The sequence below is a fragment of the Athene noctua genome, chromosome 21 (assembly GCF_965140245.1).
Source record: "Athene noctua chromosome 21, bAthNoc1.hap1.1, whole genome shotgun sequence".
In the NCBI taxonomy this organism is placed as follows: domain Eukaryota; kingdom Metazoa; phylum Chordata; class Aves; order Strigiformes; family Strigidae; genus Athene; species Athene noctua.
The window spans coordinates 3174805-3187015 of NC_134057.1; the positions used below are offsets into that span (position 1 = coordinate 3174805).

The 12211-nt window shown below is 39.1% G+C and overlaps 1 long non-coding RNA gene across 2 annotated transcripts in view; it reads right to left on the minus strand.

Annotated features, from left to right (window-relative positions):
* The window catches only part of LOC141968984 (uncharacterized), a 51913-nt gene that overhangs the window by 10636 nt on the left and 29066 nt on the right, over positions 1-12211 (minus strand). Inside the window, exons 2-3 of one of the 2 annotated variants that reach the window (XR_012634964.1) lie at positions 3760-3847; positions 1294-1342 (exon numbers count right to left, since the gene is read on the minus strand). This is a non-coding gene — a long non-coding RNA (uncharacterized LOC141968984). The remainder of the gene's footprint in view (positions 1-1293; positions 1343-3759; positions 3848-12211) is intronic. The other variant, XR_012634963.1, reaches the window with a different exon arrangement.

A 12211-nucleotide genomic window follows, 5' to 3' on the forward strand; every position in this document is an offset into this window, starting at 1 on the left:
TTTTTGGTAAATATTTCAAAGAATAATAGATAAAGACATCTCGAATGTGGACTCCTTATGCTGTAAACAAGACCTTTTTTTTATTTCAAAGCAAATATTTGTTTTATGAATTAAATAAAGTACCTTTAAAAGTTGCTTTTCTTTTCTAGGATGTTTAAAAAAATGTAATTAGTTATAAATTTAACTTAAAAGTTGCTGCTAAAACAGCAGTATCAATTAAATATGTAGCTAGCAGCTTTCATGTCCACATTTTGAAGTACAGTAACTGCCCATTAACATATAATAATTTCAGAACTTCCGCAGTATTCCAAACAAGGAAGATATAAAACCATTTCTTTGGAGTTGCAGGCTTCGAAGAACACAACTGAAACATTTCACCACTACTACATAATGGACATGATAAAGGGAACATGGGTGTTCACTACTTTATTAATGAAGGAAAAAACAACTATCCAGTTGTTAAACCTAAGACAGCATTTATTAGCTTGGTTTTGTCTGCTTCTATAGGAAACAGAAGTACTACCACTGTGCAGTATGAACATAGGGTACTTTATCTCAGGCTATGCTATATTACCTCTGTGGGTCCTGTCCATGATAAACGTTTGTCAGCTTAAGAGTGAGAGACCATAAAAACTCATTCTGTTACTCTGTTTTTTAAGCTTCAGTTATATTTATCTAAGTGCTACAACAGCAAGTCACTAGAAAAAGAGAACTCCAGACAGGAGAAATACCATTTATTCTGGCTCTTAGTGACCATAAGGATGGATGCAATGATCTGGATTAAATAAGAATCACTCTCTTCATTGAGACGTTGTAAGCAACTGTACAGTCTCTGTGGACTTTTATTTTCTTGGCTCTCTTAGATGTGACTAGGTTAAACATAACAGAAAAAACCACCCTTCAAAAGGCCATTACGACAGCTTCCCTTAACCAGGAACTACTGGAAGTACTTACAGGAAATTCTGTTCTTAAAACACAGCACATGCAATCTTATACTAAATGGCACTCAGTCAAAATCACTGAGCAACTTCTAAAAATTGGTAAATGTAGTCTTTTAGTTTCATAAGTTGAACATAATATATTTGAGCAATGTTGATGAAAGCTTTCTCGACTAATAGAATGGTACGTCTTCAAGTGCTATAGTTTATGACCTTTTAAAAAATTGCAACAATCTAGATAATCTGTCAATCCATTTGATTTTCTGTAAAGAAACACTATTAAATTTACTAAAATTAAATTTCTTTTAGGTAAGATATATCTGAGAAAAACAAACAGAAATTATTTCTGACTCACTTTTAATGAGTGCTTTCTAGAATCCAATGTCTGACTTGTGAATTCAGCTCTGAGGGTTAAATAAAAAAAAAAAAGAATAAGAATCAGCAAAGTTTGAGCATCCTGAACTCACCCCAGCCTCTTTATAACCTAGAACTGAAAGTATTTCTGGCAATAATTTTAAGAATTAGCGAGAGAGCTGTATCATTATAATAAACTGCCAAATTGCTGAACTGAATCCTATGAGATAAAATGGATCATGAAGAGCCTCTTGTCCAATCATCCTTCTTTGACTGAAGTCTATCTTTTGTTTATTCCAAACGTCTCTTGCTCAGAAGAGATTTTTTATTTTTGCCTTTAATGGATCTTTATTAAATGTAGTCAGGCATCATCAATCTATGGCACTATGTCTCCTGCAGGAATCCACCTGTCCTGCTGAGCATTCCTCTGTAAATTAAGCCTTGAGCAAGTCCACAATGATGTTTCTTATCAAGCTCACAACCCCTCTATCCAACATATGCTCTTTTAACTCATACCCATGGAATGGTATTTTTGGTCATACCAGGTTACTGAGTAGATCTTTAACTCCTCCTGGATTTGCAACCTTTGAAGCCTTGCCATGTAGTTACGGGCTCTGAGTGCTGGCATGATTACTATGTGTTCTCTCATCTCCGTTTAGCTCTACAAATATTTATTTCCCTATTCTTCCTGTGTCACCAAGGCTATGCACAGCCTATTAGCGTTTCCTTTAAGAGAAAACATGAAGCTCAGTGTCTAGTTTGTTAAACCAGATTAAGTACTAAACAAACACACACTAAAGAGCAATACTTCACTAGTGCCTAAAATAATTCTCCCTGAGTGAAGAAGACTGCAGGATGGGGCTGCAGTACATTCACTGCCTCTGCCCTAGCTTATCTGCCTGAAGTCAAAGGCTGAAGACTTACATCAAAATGTAATTAGCATTTTACAGAGCTCTCTGTGAAGAAAATATGAATAAAAATAATAAACAGATCAATGGACTGGACTTAGACATGATGAAACAGTCTTTGACATAACTGCTTCTTGATAGTTGATAGACCAGCAGTTGCTGTAGTTGCAGGATGTTTATTTAAAATACAGAAAACAGATCAGATTAATTATATTAAATCAGTGGAGTTGGAAAAGAATTTCCTAAAGTATGTTATAAAGATAGCAATTAAGATAACTTTCTGTTAGCTTCTGTTATAGAATCAAAACCAAAAAAGAGTTTTGATTCCTTAAATCTGTGTTACAAAGTCCCTGCCTTCCCCACTCATTCCAACTCTTAATCTGCAGTTCAGTGCACTCCAACTGTGCTGAAATAATTTATTATAGTCATGCGTTATAAATCAGATAAAGAATAACTAAATTCATGAGAGCAGATGCCATACTCTGCACAAACTGGTAGATGGGTAAGTCTAAATTAAATGTATTAAAGTAACTATATGAGAACTGGTCAATGCAAAGCACTGTATCTTCCATTTTCTAATACTGTGAATCAGCCATAACATACTTTATAAGTATGAGACAAGCCAGGAATATCTCTATCCCCCCAAACTGCAAACCATACTAGTGAGATGTATATAGAAAACAATAAATGGATAGGTAGTAGTGTCTTACATTGCTCTGAGTTGAGCATACGGCTGAGGCAAAAGGCAATCTACAAATTATAAAGCCAAATTATCAATTTTAGAACATATTCTCTGCATAATGGATTTTTTATATAAGTAACAACCCTGAAAATTTTATAAATCAATATTTATTTGATTTATATAGATCACATCAGGGTGATATATAAGTACAGCTCAACATAAACTGAATGGTTATGACTGCAAATGGGTGTAAGATCCACTTAAAACCATTTAACAGATATTCAGTCCAGAAAGGTTTGTAGAATGTGCCTCTAACCTAACTGCAATGGGTTAAAAAATGCTCTCCAAATCCCTCTTGGGAGAACAGGCAAGATCACAGGCATTGTCAGGTCCCAAGGCCCTGACATAACAAGTTTTTCAGATGAAATTTCCAGACGCTCCTAGGCAACTGACCATTCCCCAGACTACAGAGCAAGGGAAAACCCCAAGTGGTCCTTGCCAAAAATGATGTGAGAGAAACACAGCTGTGAGTGTAAAAAAAACAGTTACTTTGTGGAGACAGACCTATGGGGATTTTTGTACCAGCAAGGCTACTTACTACACATTAGAATATTGTTTCAGATGCAGCTAAGATCAGAAAAGCCTCAGTTACTGCCAACTACTGTTTTCAGTGTGGAAAGTTACTAATTGCACTCCATGTCCTATGAAATAGCAATCTACATCCTGCCAGTTAAGGAGAAGATATCAAACCAGTTTCAAATTCACATCAAAAAGATTTTTTAAATCACATTGGGTTTTTTAACATCTCTTTTTACATTTGATCAAGCACAGGAAAACCACCCTTATTTCTAAACATTTTGTGGGATGTCTTCCCTACCTTTGGCAAATGAGTTCTTCTTTGTTTCCTTCTTCTTCTAGTGTTGCATCTCCTTCCACTTTTGCTTTGCCTGCTTCACCCACTCTCACTGTAATTGAAGAAATAATTTTATTACCGTCAGTAATTGATTGCCATACATATTTGCATTCAGATTTAACTCCTTAGCCATATAAGTTTGGATCTCCAATTTTAGACCAAGAACATTTGAACTCTTGGCCCATTCAGTCTAGCCCATAATCTGTGAAATCTTCTGATTCCCAGCCCGTAGGGTATGGTAGCAAAGGCACACAGCGCTACTGATACATACTTCACAATTCTTCAGACTGTTCTCTCTCTGAATTAATGCTCTTCATGTGACATAATTCTGTGTGACCACCTCAGATTTCAGTGTGAACAACCAAGATGAAAATCCACATTTAAGAGCTTTCATTCAACCTGGATGTACCCTTATCGCTCAAATCTATGGTTATTTCACAGCATTAGATACCAAGCCCATTTACACTCACTCCATAAACATCAGCAGTCACTGGTGTTTGAAAGCACTGATAAAATACTTTAGTGATATCTGTCCTGCTTCTGGAAAGCTGGGAGTTATTTGTTTTCTTCATCTAAACAGCATGCATTCTTTAAGCTGGATGTGCACTGCAAGTGCTGTGCAACTGTGGTGGTGAGTTGACCTTGGCCAGCTGGCCAGCTGTCAACAGGAGAGGGGGACAAAATTAGCTTCTGGGTTGAGTTAAAGACATGCAGATCACTTATCAGTTACTATCACAGACAAAAATGACTTGACTTGGTGGAAATTAATTTATTTCCACTAAATTGAGAAACAAACCCACTTTATTCCCCTCCTGCCCCCACCTTTCCCAGGCTCAACTGCACCTCTCCATTCCTGACGGCTCTCCCCACCCAGGCTGCAGGGCATGGGGAATGGGGGTTATGCTCAGTCCACAACAGGCCCGTGAGATCTCCCATTCTTTCTTCCCCACACCTCTCCCTGCCCCACTGGGGTCTCCCCACAGGCCACAGGGGAGTCTCTGTTTGGGTGCCTGGAGCACCTCCTCTTCCCCCCTCGGTGCTCGCAGGGCTGTTCCTCACTCATTTTTTTCATCATTCCTCTTTGGTGTATTTTTCCCCTTTCTTAAATCTTTCCTCAAAGGCACCACCAGTGGGGTTGAGGGGCTGCCTGAGGCAGCCCCCGCCTCTCCTCACAGAGACCCCTCAGCTGCCAGCCCCTGATCATGGGCATCTACATTATTTTTAAAATACTACATTATTTTTAAAAGTTCTGTATATATTCCACAGATCTAGGAAGCATTTAAAATAGGAGATACAAAGAAAATTTAAATAGGAGGGGTTTGATGTAGTGAAGCACTCAGCAACTCCCATAAACCTTGTACAGGACCAAGATCCTGCCAGTGAATGTTGCTCAGTTCTTCCTTAGACTGAAATGACAAATGAAAACACACCACTATTTATCTCAGTTAATGTACTAATAGCATTAAAGGACAATCCACAACTCATTTGAGAAAGGCTGTAGGTATGCTGCCGGGGAAAGCTACAGTCCTGTTGAATGCCTTTGTCATGGTAAATGCCATTACCAGGAGCACTTAAGGGAAAGGTCAGACTGTATTTGAAAAAAATGTAGTAACCACACCTCAGATACATTTTTAAGAGCTTTTTACTTTTAACTAGAACCCTTTTGTCAATAAAACAAAACCAACTTGCTGCTTTTTGTACAGCTTTATGTATTTCCTCATTATTTATTTCACAGGTGCCTCTAAGCATAAAACTTGATATCTGTATTTGCCTTAAAAATCATGATTTGAGACTTGTTATTTTCAACCACTAGTGATTTTAATGTTACTTGTTGGATTAGCACTATAATCTTTTCGGGGTAACTGCTATATAGTCGCAGGATAAGTTGTAAAGCCACTGAATGACTATCCAAAGGCAGCACTGGTGGTAGAGGCCCTTTCAAAGACCCCCACACAGGACCTCCAAGCTCTGATCTCTGTGAGATGGCACCAGTGAGGCCACTCTGCCTTGATAACACACAGAAATCCCAACGGCAAACAAAAAGCCCGATGTAGTAGGGAATATCAGTGCTCTAGGCTTAGCTGGTGACAGTCACTTCTATTTCAACTCTCTTCTGCCCATTTGCAGTTGGGGCAGCTCCTCTCCATGCAAGAAAGAGCACTTGACAGGGCTAGGGGAAAACACTATCATAAATTTTGAAGGTATTTTCCCTTCCTGCTCACCCAAATATTTACATACTTTAAAACCCCCATAGATTTTTAACCTGTAATTAACTGTCAGTGATTATGACAGTTATTGATTTCTTTCTTACGTCAGATCAAATTTAATCCTCAGATTTACCACTGCTGATAACACCAAATGTGTGCAGGTCTCAATTCAATCAATGAAAGCACCTACTTAACTTCAGACACATTAGATCTGAAGCAAAGCACACGTGTACAGTCCTTCATAAGATGAGCTGTTTTCCGTGTTCTGAAGCAGTTTTTAAAGTAGTGTCACTGGGTACTTGTTCCATTCCAGTGTGACACAAGACACTCTGGTTTATAAGTAACTGAAGACCACATTTAGCATTCATCTTTTATCCCACTGAACCTAAAAGCCTTCCATCTCCAGGAGCAGAGCCACAAGAAGATACTTTGGTGGTAATCCAGGCACATGTTCTTAGATGTACACTGGTTACAATATGACCCTGAACTGGCAAAAGCTTTGACATGAAATAAATGTTATTCTTCAAGCAAGATCCCCAAAATACTACTAGAACCGTGTTAACTCTAGTGCCATGTTTCATTAGGCTACAAACTAAAAAAGTTGTGTTTCTTCAAAACCAGAGAAAACTCAGAGTAACACTGAACAATGAAAGAAGTTTGCTAGGGAATCTCCCTTCTATTCACTGTATCTTTCCAGCATTGGCTCTTTCTTCCAGGCCTGCTCCCATTCCAGCAACCTCTAGAGCCTTTCTGTGCTGTGACAGACCACCCTAAGACCTTCTGGGCCCATCAAAATAAATTTCCTATCTTCTCTGAGGTCTGCCTTTTGCCCTCCTCCAAAGTCACCCTTTCTCTAACAGTGCCATCAGCTTCTCTCTTGCTGAGACAGCAGGTTACCCTTTACATGCACGATCCTGCCCAGAATCTGGCAAACCTCCCTCAAGGAAGGCTGCTCAAGCACTGCCAGGGAAGGAGCACTCCCATCCCATCCCATCCCATCCCATTCCATCCCATTCCATCCCATCCCATCGTCTCCACCTGCAGCAGCCAGGACAGTGTGGTGTCATCAAGCAGCTGAGATCTTTTTCTGTTATCAAAATCTTTTAAAGGAACACAACCTTCATTAGCAGATACTAAGTCTGCATACAGCAGATAACATCCACTGCACTCTTTTTACCGCTGAAGATCTACAAGACCTTCAGAGAAGTTACATGACAACAGGAGAGGCATCAGCTGGTGCTACAGGGCTCACCAGTGTTGAGTGATGCTGATGGTGTTCAGCTGAGCTTGCAGATAGCTTTATCTTAACCTTATTTCGAACACTATTTGTAAACTAGTGTAAATCAAAGATGCACAGGGAGAAAATGCACAGTCAAGATGTTGAGTGGTGTGTTTGTGTGTCATACACATAAAAAGCAACTTGGCAGCTCATTTGCAACATCACACACAAGGTGTTGAAGTGCACCTCCCACATGAGAAAGAAGGAACATCAGTCTCACTGGTGATCAGGCAGGTGCTGCTTCCACTTTTTGGCCAGTGGTATGCTTCCCATCGAGCTGTCCTGCCGCTTATATTTCTGCTTATATTAAAGGCACTGTGAGAAACAGGTATTGGGGTGGAGGGGGAAACAATGCCATCTTCTCAAACCACAACAGCTTTCAGGGCCAAGGCACATCCACAGTTCCAGGGCTGGTTGTTCTCTGCTCACCATAAGGAGGAGGACAGAGCAGGCAGGCAGCACAGGACCACTGACAGCTAGCAGAAACTCTTGTTTACAATTGCAACCACTCTGATTGCTCTGCAAAAGGGGTGAAACAAGCTGGTTTAGTCTAGTGTTGTGGTTTGAACTCAGCTAGCAGCCAAACACCACACAGCTGGTCACTCACCCTTTTCCCCAATGGGGGAAATAGTGGAGGAACACAAAGAAAAAAACACCTTGTAGGTTGAAAATAAAAAACTCAAACAGTTTAGTGATTGTAATGTAAAAAACAATAACTGAAAGACCAAATGGGTAACACACAATGCTCTTGCTCACCACCTGGAGATCAACAGAACAAAGATCCCTCCACAGTGACCTGAAGCAAGAGAGAACCTGCCTCCTTTATACACTGAGCTTAACGTCACATGAGATGGACTACTCCAGTGGTCAATCCCAGCCGGCACTCCAGCTGTGCCTCCTCCCAGCTCAAAGAAAGTTAACTATCCTGGCCGAAATCAGGGCATCTAGAAAAGATGAAGCTGTTGTGTAGAAGACTTGGCCATTGTTTTGGCCTGAGAAATGGCAGAAGGGTGGCAAGAAGGAAGGAGACAATGGAGATGGCAGGGAGTGCCCAGCTGGTCACTGAGGTGTCCTGCCCTGTTTCTGGTTCATACAGGCAACAGCAGTGCATTGTTCTGCTTGCCTTCTGGGGTGATGACATTACCTTCACTTTAAGGAAAATAAATCACATAGTAACATAAATCACATAAGAACAATGAAGTTCTGGAAGAGGTTATAAGGGAGGTTTTGGAATTTCCTTCCCCAGAAGGAACAGATTAGACAAAGTTAAACAAACATCTCTATTTATTTGATCTTGATGCGCTGCAGACAGGAGCAGATCTTTTCTTGAGGTGTCTCTTTCTACAGTTCTATTCTTTTATTTACATGTATTACGTATAACCAAGTTAACCAAATACCATGTTCTAAAATGAGAATTTTATCTTAATTTGAATGGGTTTTCATCTATCCTAAATTCAGTGAAAGCACGAGGCAATGCTATTTAAGAATAGAGTTTAAGGAAAAAAAGCTTCTGCTTGCTTAACTGATATTTCTTCCTAAACTGTGTTACCAAGGATATAGTGTATGCAATAATTAAATAAATAACTGTTCTAAGACAATTTTCTGCTTAAATGACCATGCATTATACATAAATGTTCTGTGTTTTGCTTAGAGATGAAAAAATAAATCTAGAAGAAAAAACATCTGAAAAAGACGACATAATTAGTACCATCTGTATGGATCTTATAGCCTCATAAATGGTTTTACTGAAAGAAATAGTAATGAAATGTTATCTTAGGACTTCATTTTTTAAAGACTAATTCAACTGGGCAGCATTGACAGCTTTTATAGACCAGTGTTTCTCCACAGACATCAACGGAAACATCTCTGCTCTATTCCTAAAACGAAAGGAGTGATAACTCCAAGAACCTGCGAGAGTTTATTTGAAGTGAACGCCAACTTTTCTATTAACTTCACAGAATGACTTCAAAAGTTAATTCAAAATGTAAAGGGATTATAATACACATTTCAGGGTTCATTAAGAAAATTTCACAAACAGTGATATAGACAGCTTATATTCATTTTAATATTTTGTTAACTTAGTAAAATAAAATTGAGGTTGGTGTTCAGTTCTGGAAAGGTCTCGTGTTCTAAACTGATTCTTCAGATTAATTTTATAAATACAAAAAGCAACTTGGATTTAAAATCCATTGGAAAAAGAATTAGTTTGCTTTTAATCACCTTTAAATAGAATTCACTTCCTTCAAAGGACTCAGATAGAGTCATAAAAAATTTTATTTCATAGCCTGTGATGTGGTACATGTCAAATTAGTTGTAGTCTAGATAGCCCTTCCTTTTCTTCTATCCATTCCACTCTAAACAATCATTCCAAAGTTATTACATTCTTAGCTTATGTAAACAGAAAGAGAAATCAAGAACAGTTCTTGAAAATTACCAACGCCCCCAAAAGTGTGCCACAATTTCCCAAAATATCACCATAAGTCAAGTTTCAAATAATTTCTTTAAATGTTCTCTTCACTTCTTATTCTATATAATTTGCATATTCAGTCTACAACCATTAGAGATATATAACCTCATAACCTCACTGGCTACTACGATACTACTTTCCATTCTCTATCACCATGGTTATACGTACAAATTATCCTGCCACATCATTAGCACCAAATGTTCCAGTTCAGCAAAATGACCCTGTCTTTAGTCTTACCTTTCAATCAGCAAACAAGGCAACCTTGACCTTCTGGAGTAACCAAAACCCTTCTGGGTCTCTACCAACCCATAATGCAATTCACTTGTATCAAGCAATATTGTCTGAACTCTCATTTCTGCAAATCTGAAACACCTCCATGGGTGTCACTGCATTGATTACTGTACTTGGTGCAACATATGTAACGTGCAGCAGCTTTACAGTTCATTGTGTTTTCAGTACCGTTATTCCTATATTAAATGAAAGGTCTATGTTGTTTGCTGGAGTAGATGATAGAATTCTGTTTGTTAAAATCTTGTCCTGGATTATAGGTCTATTTTCTCTTTGTGGGTGTGATGGTAGGATAATTTTGATGTTTCAAGCACCATGAAGTACTTTGCATCATCAAGCAACAGGTCTTGGCTAGGAATAAAACTGGATATTTTTGAACATTCTCATAATTGTTTTACTGCCAAATATAAGGATTACATCCTTCCCTAAATTTTTTATTGTGGAATGCCAATATTTTTCAGCCTCCACAAGCAAATGAAGGTGGTGGCATTTGTTACAAAGGCTCTCAAATAAACAAACAACCACCAAAAATTAAGAATTTAATACAACTGTTCAGTTAACTGGCCCTCCACAACTATACAATTACAGGTTCAATAGTCCATGAGAGGAGAACAAAACAACTTCTTAGGCTTTAACAACAACGCAAAATGCAGACCTAAGCACCATTCCTAAGGGTTTAAGAACAACCCAAAATGCTCTATCACTTCCTAGGGTTTAACAACCCAATATGCTCTATCACTCACGTGACAAGTGAAGGCTCTCTGAGGAACTTCTCAGGGCAGCGTCCCAACTCAAGTATCCTCAAGGAGTTTCCTTGGGCAGCGTCCTGACCCAAGGGGAGAGCCCTCAACCACAGCGACTGCTCCAGAGAAACTAGCTCAAAATGGCTCCCCCAGGGGACTCAATTTAGACCCAGGCCAAATCTGATCTGTGGCCAATAGCGGCTCCCATTGGCCACAGGCCCCAACTACCATGAGACCCCGAGAACAAAGGCAGTCAGGCGCTGCTACGCTTCAGCAACCAAGAAGCCCTATTTTCATTGGGCGGGTGCACCTGCCACACCATTGAAAAAGCACATCTGCTATTAGTGAATGCAGCAAGAAAGACAAACTGTATTTAGATCAATTTTTTTGGGTAGATGCTTGTAAAACTAAAGTTATACAGGACAAATTTTTTGAAGATAGGACTCTTGATTGTTAAAGTCCTTTAAAAACCTCCCTTCCTATGAATAATAATAAATTATTTTTTAAAACTTTGATACAATAACATTTCTTAAACTCAGAAGGCACAGAAATTGCTATACATAGTTATAGAGTTATTTGGGTTACATACTTCTAAGCCCTGGTTTTACTGGCAGAATCATTTGTGTGCTAAAGGGCAACCTTCTGAAGAGCTCAGGAAGGAGTCCTAGCCCTGGAGGGGCTGGACAACAAAGGGAAAAGAGCCAGTGTCCCTGCAGAACAACCAGGCAGGTAGTGTTTAGGACACTCAAAGGACATAGGGGGATTCTCCAACACAACACCCAACTCCCCTGAAAATAGGGATCTGGACCTAAGCAGGACTCCTCCCTGGCTTGTCAGGCTATCTTATTGCAAGATCACATCACACATGCTTGCTTCTACAGACTAAGCTACTTCACCCCGCATTATAATTACTCACTTTGCTCTCCCTTTTCTGGTTAGAAGGCTGTTCTGGGATGCCAGTGCTCTAAGGTACAGAAACGGTCACAAAGCCTACTCTGACATTCAGCCCTAATGTAGTCAACACCAGTTTGAAGCCTTTCCTACTTTCACCAGCATTACCTTTCAGTTTAAAAGGCTCTTTTCTCACTCTGCAATCACATCACTTCTTAAGCCAATGAGGTCTAACAGAATATTATCACATCTTTGGTCATGTCTGACAAGGCTCCTAGGATTCATTTACACTTTTTAGTTTTGTATTTCATTAGTGACTCACAGTCTTCATGCAATAGGACTCATTCATCTGAATTCTGTTCCTCCTCCTCCATCACTTCTAAATTCCACCTGAAATTATTTTTATTCCCTAAATTAACCACCTTGAATTGCATACTACTGAACTACTTCCTATTTCAATTATTGCATTCACTCCATTTTACTAATTCTATTCTCAGAAAAGGTTAGCAGCACAATCTTACTCCCCATCACAGTCATTCAT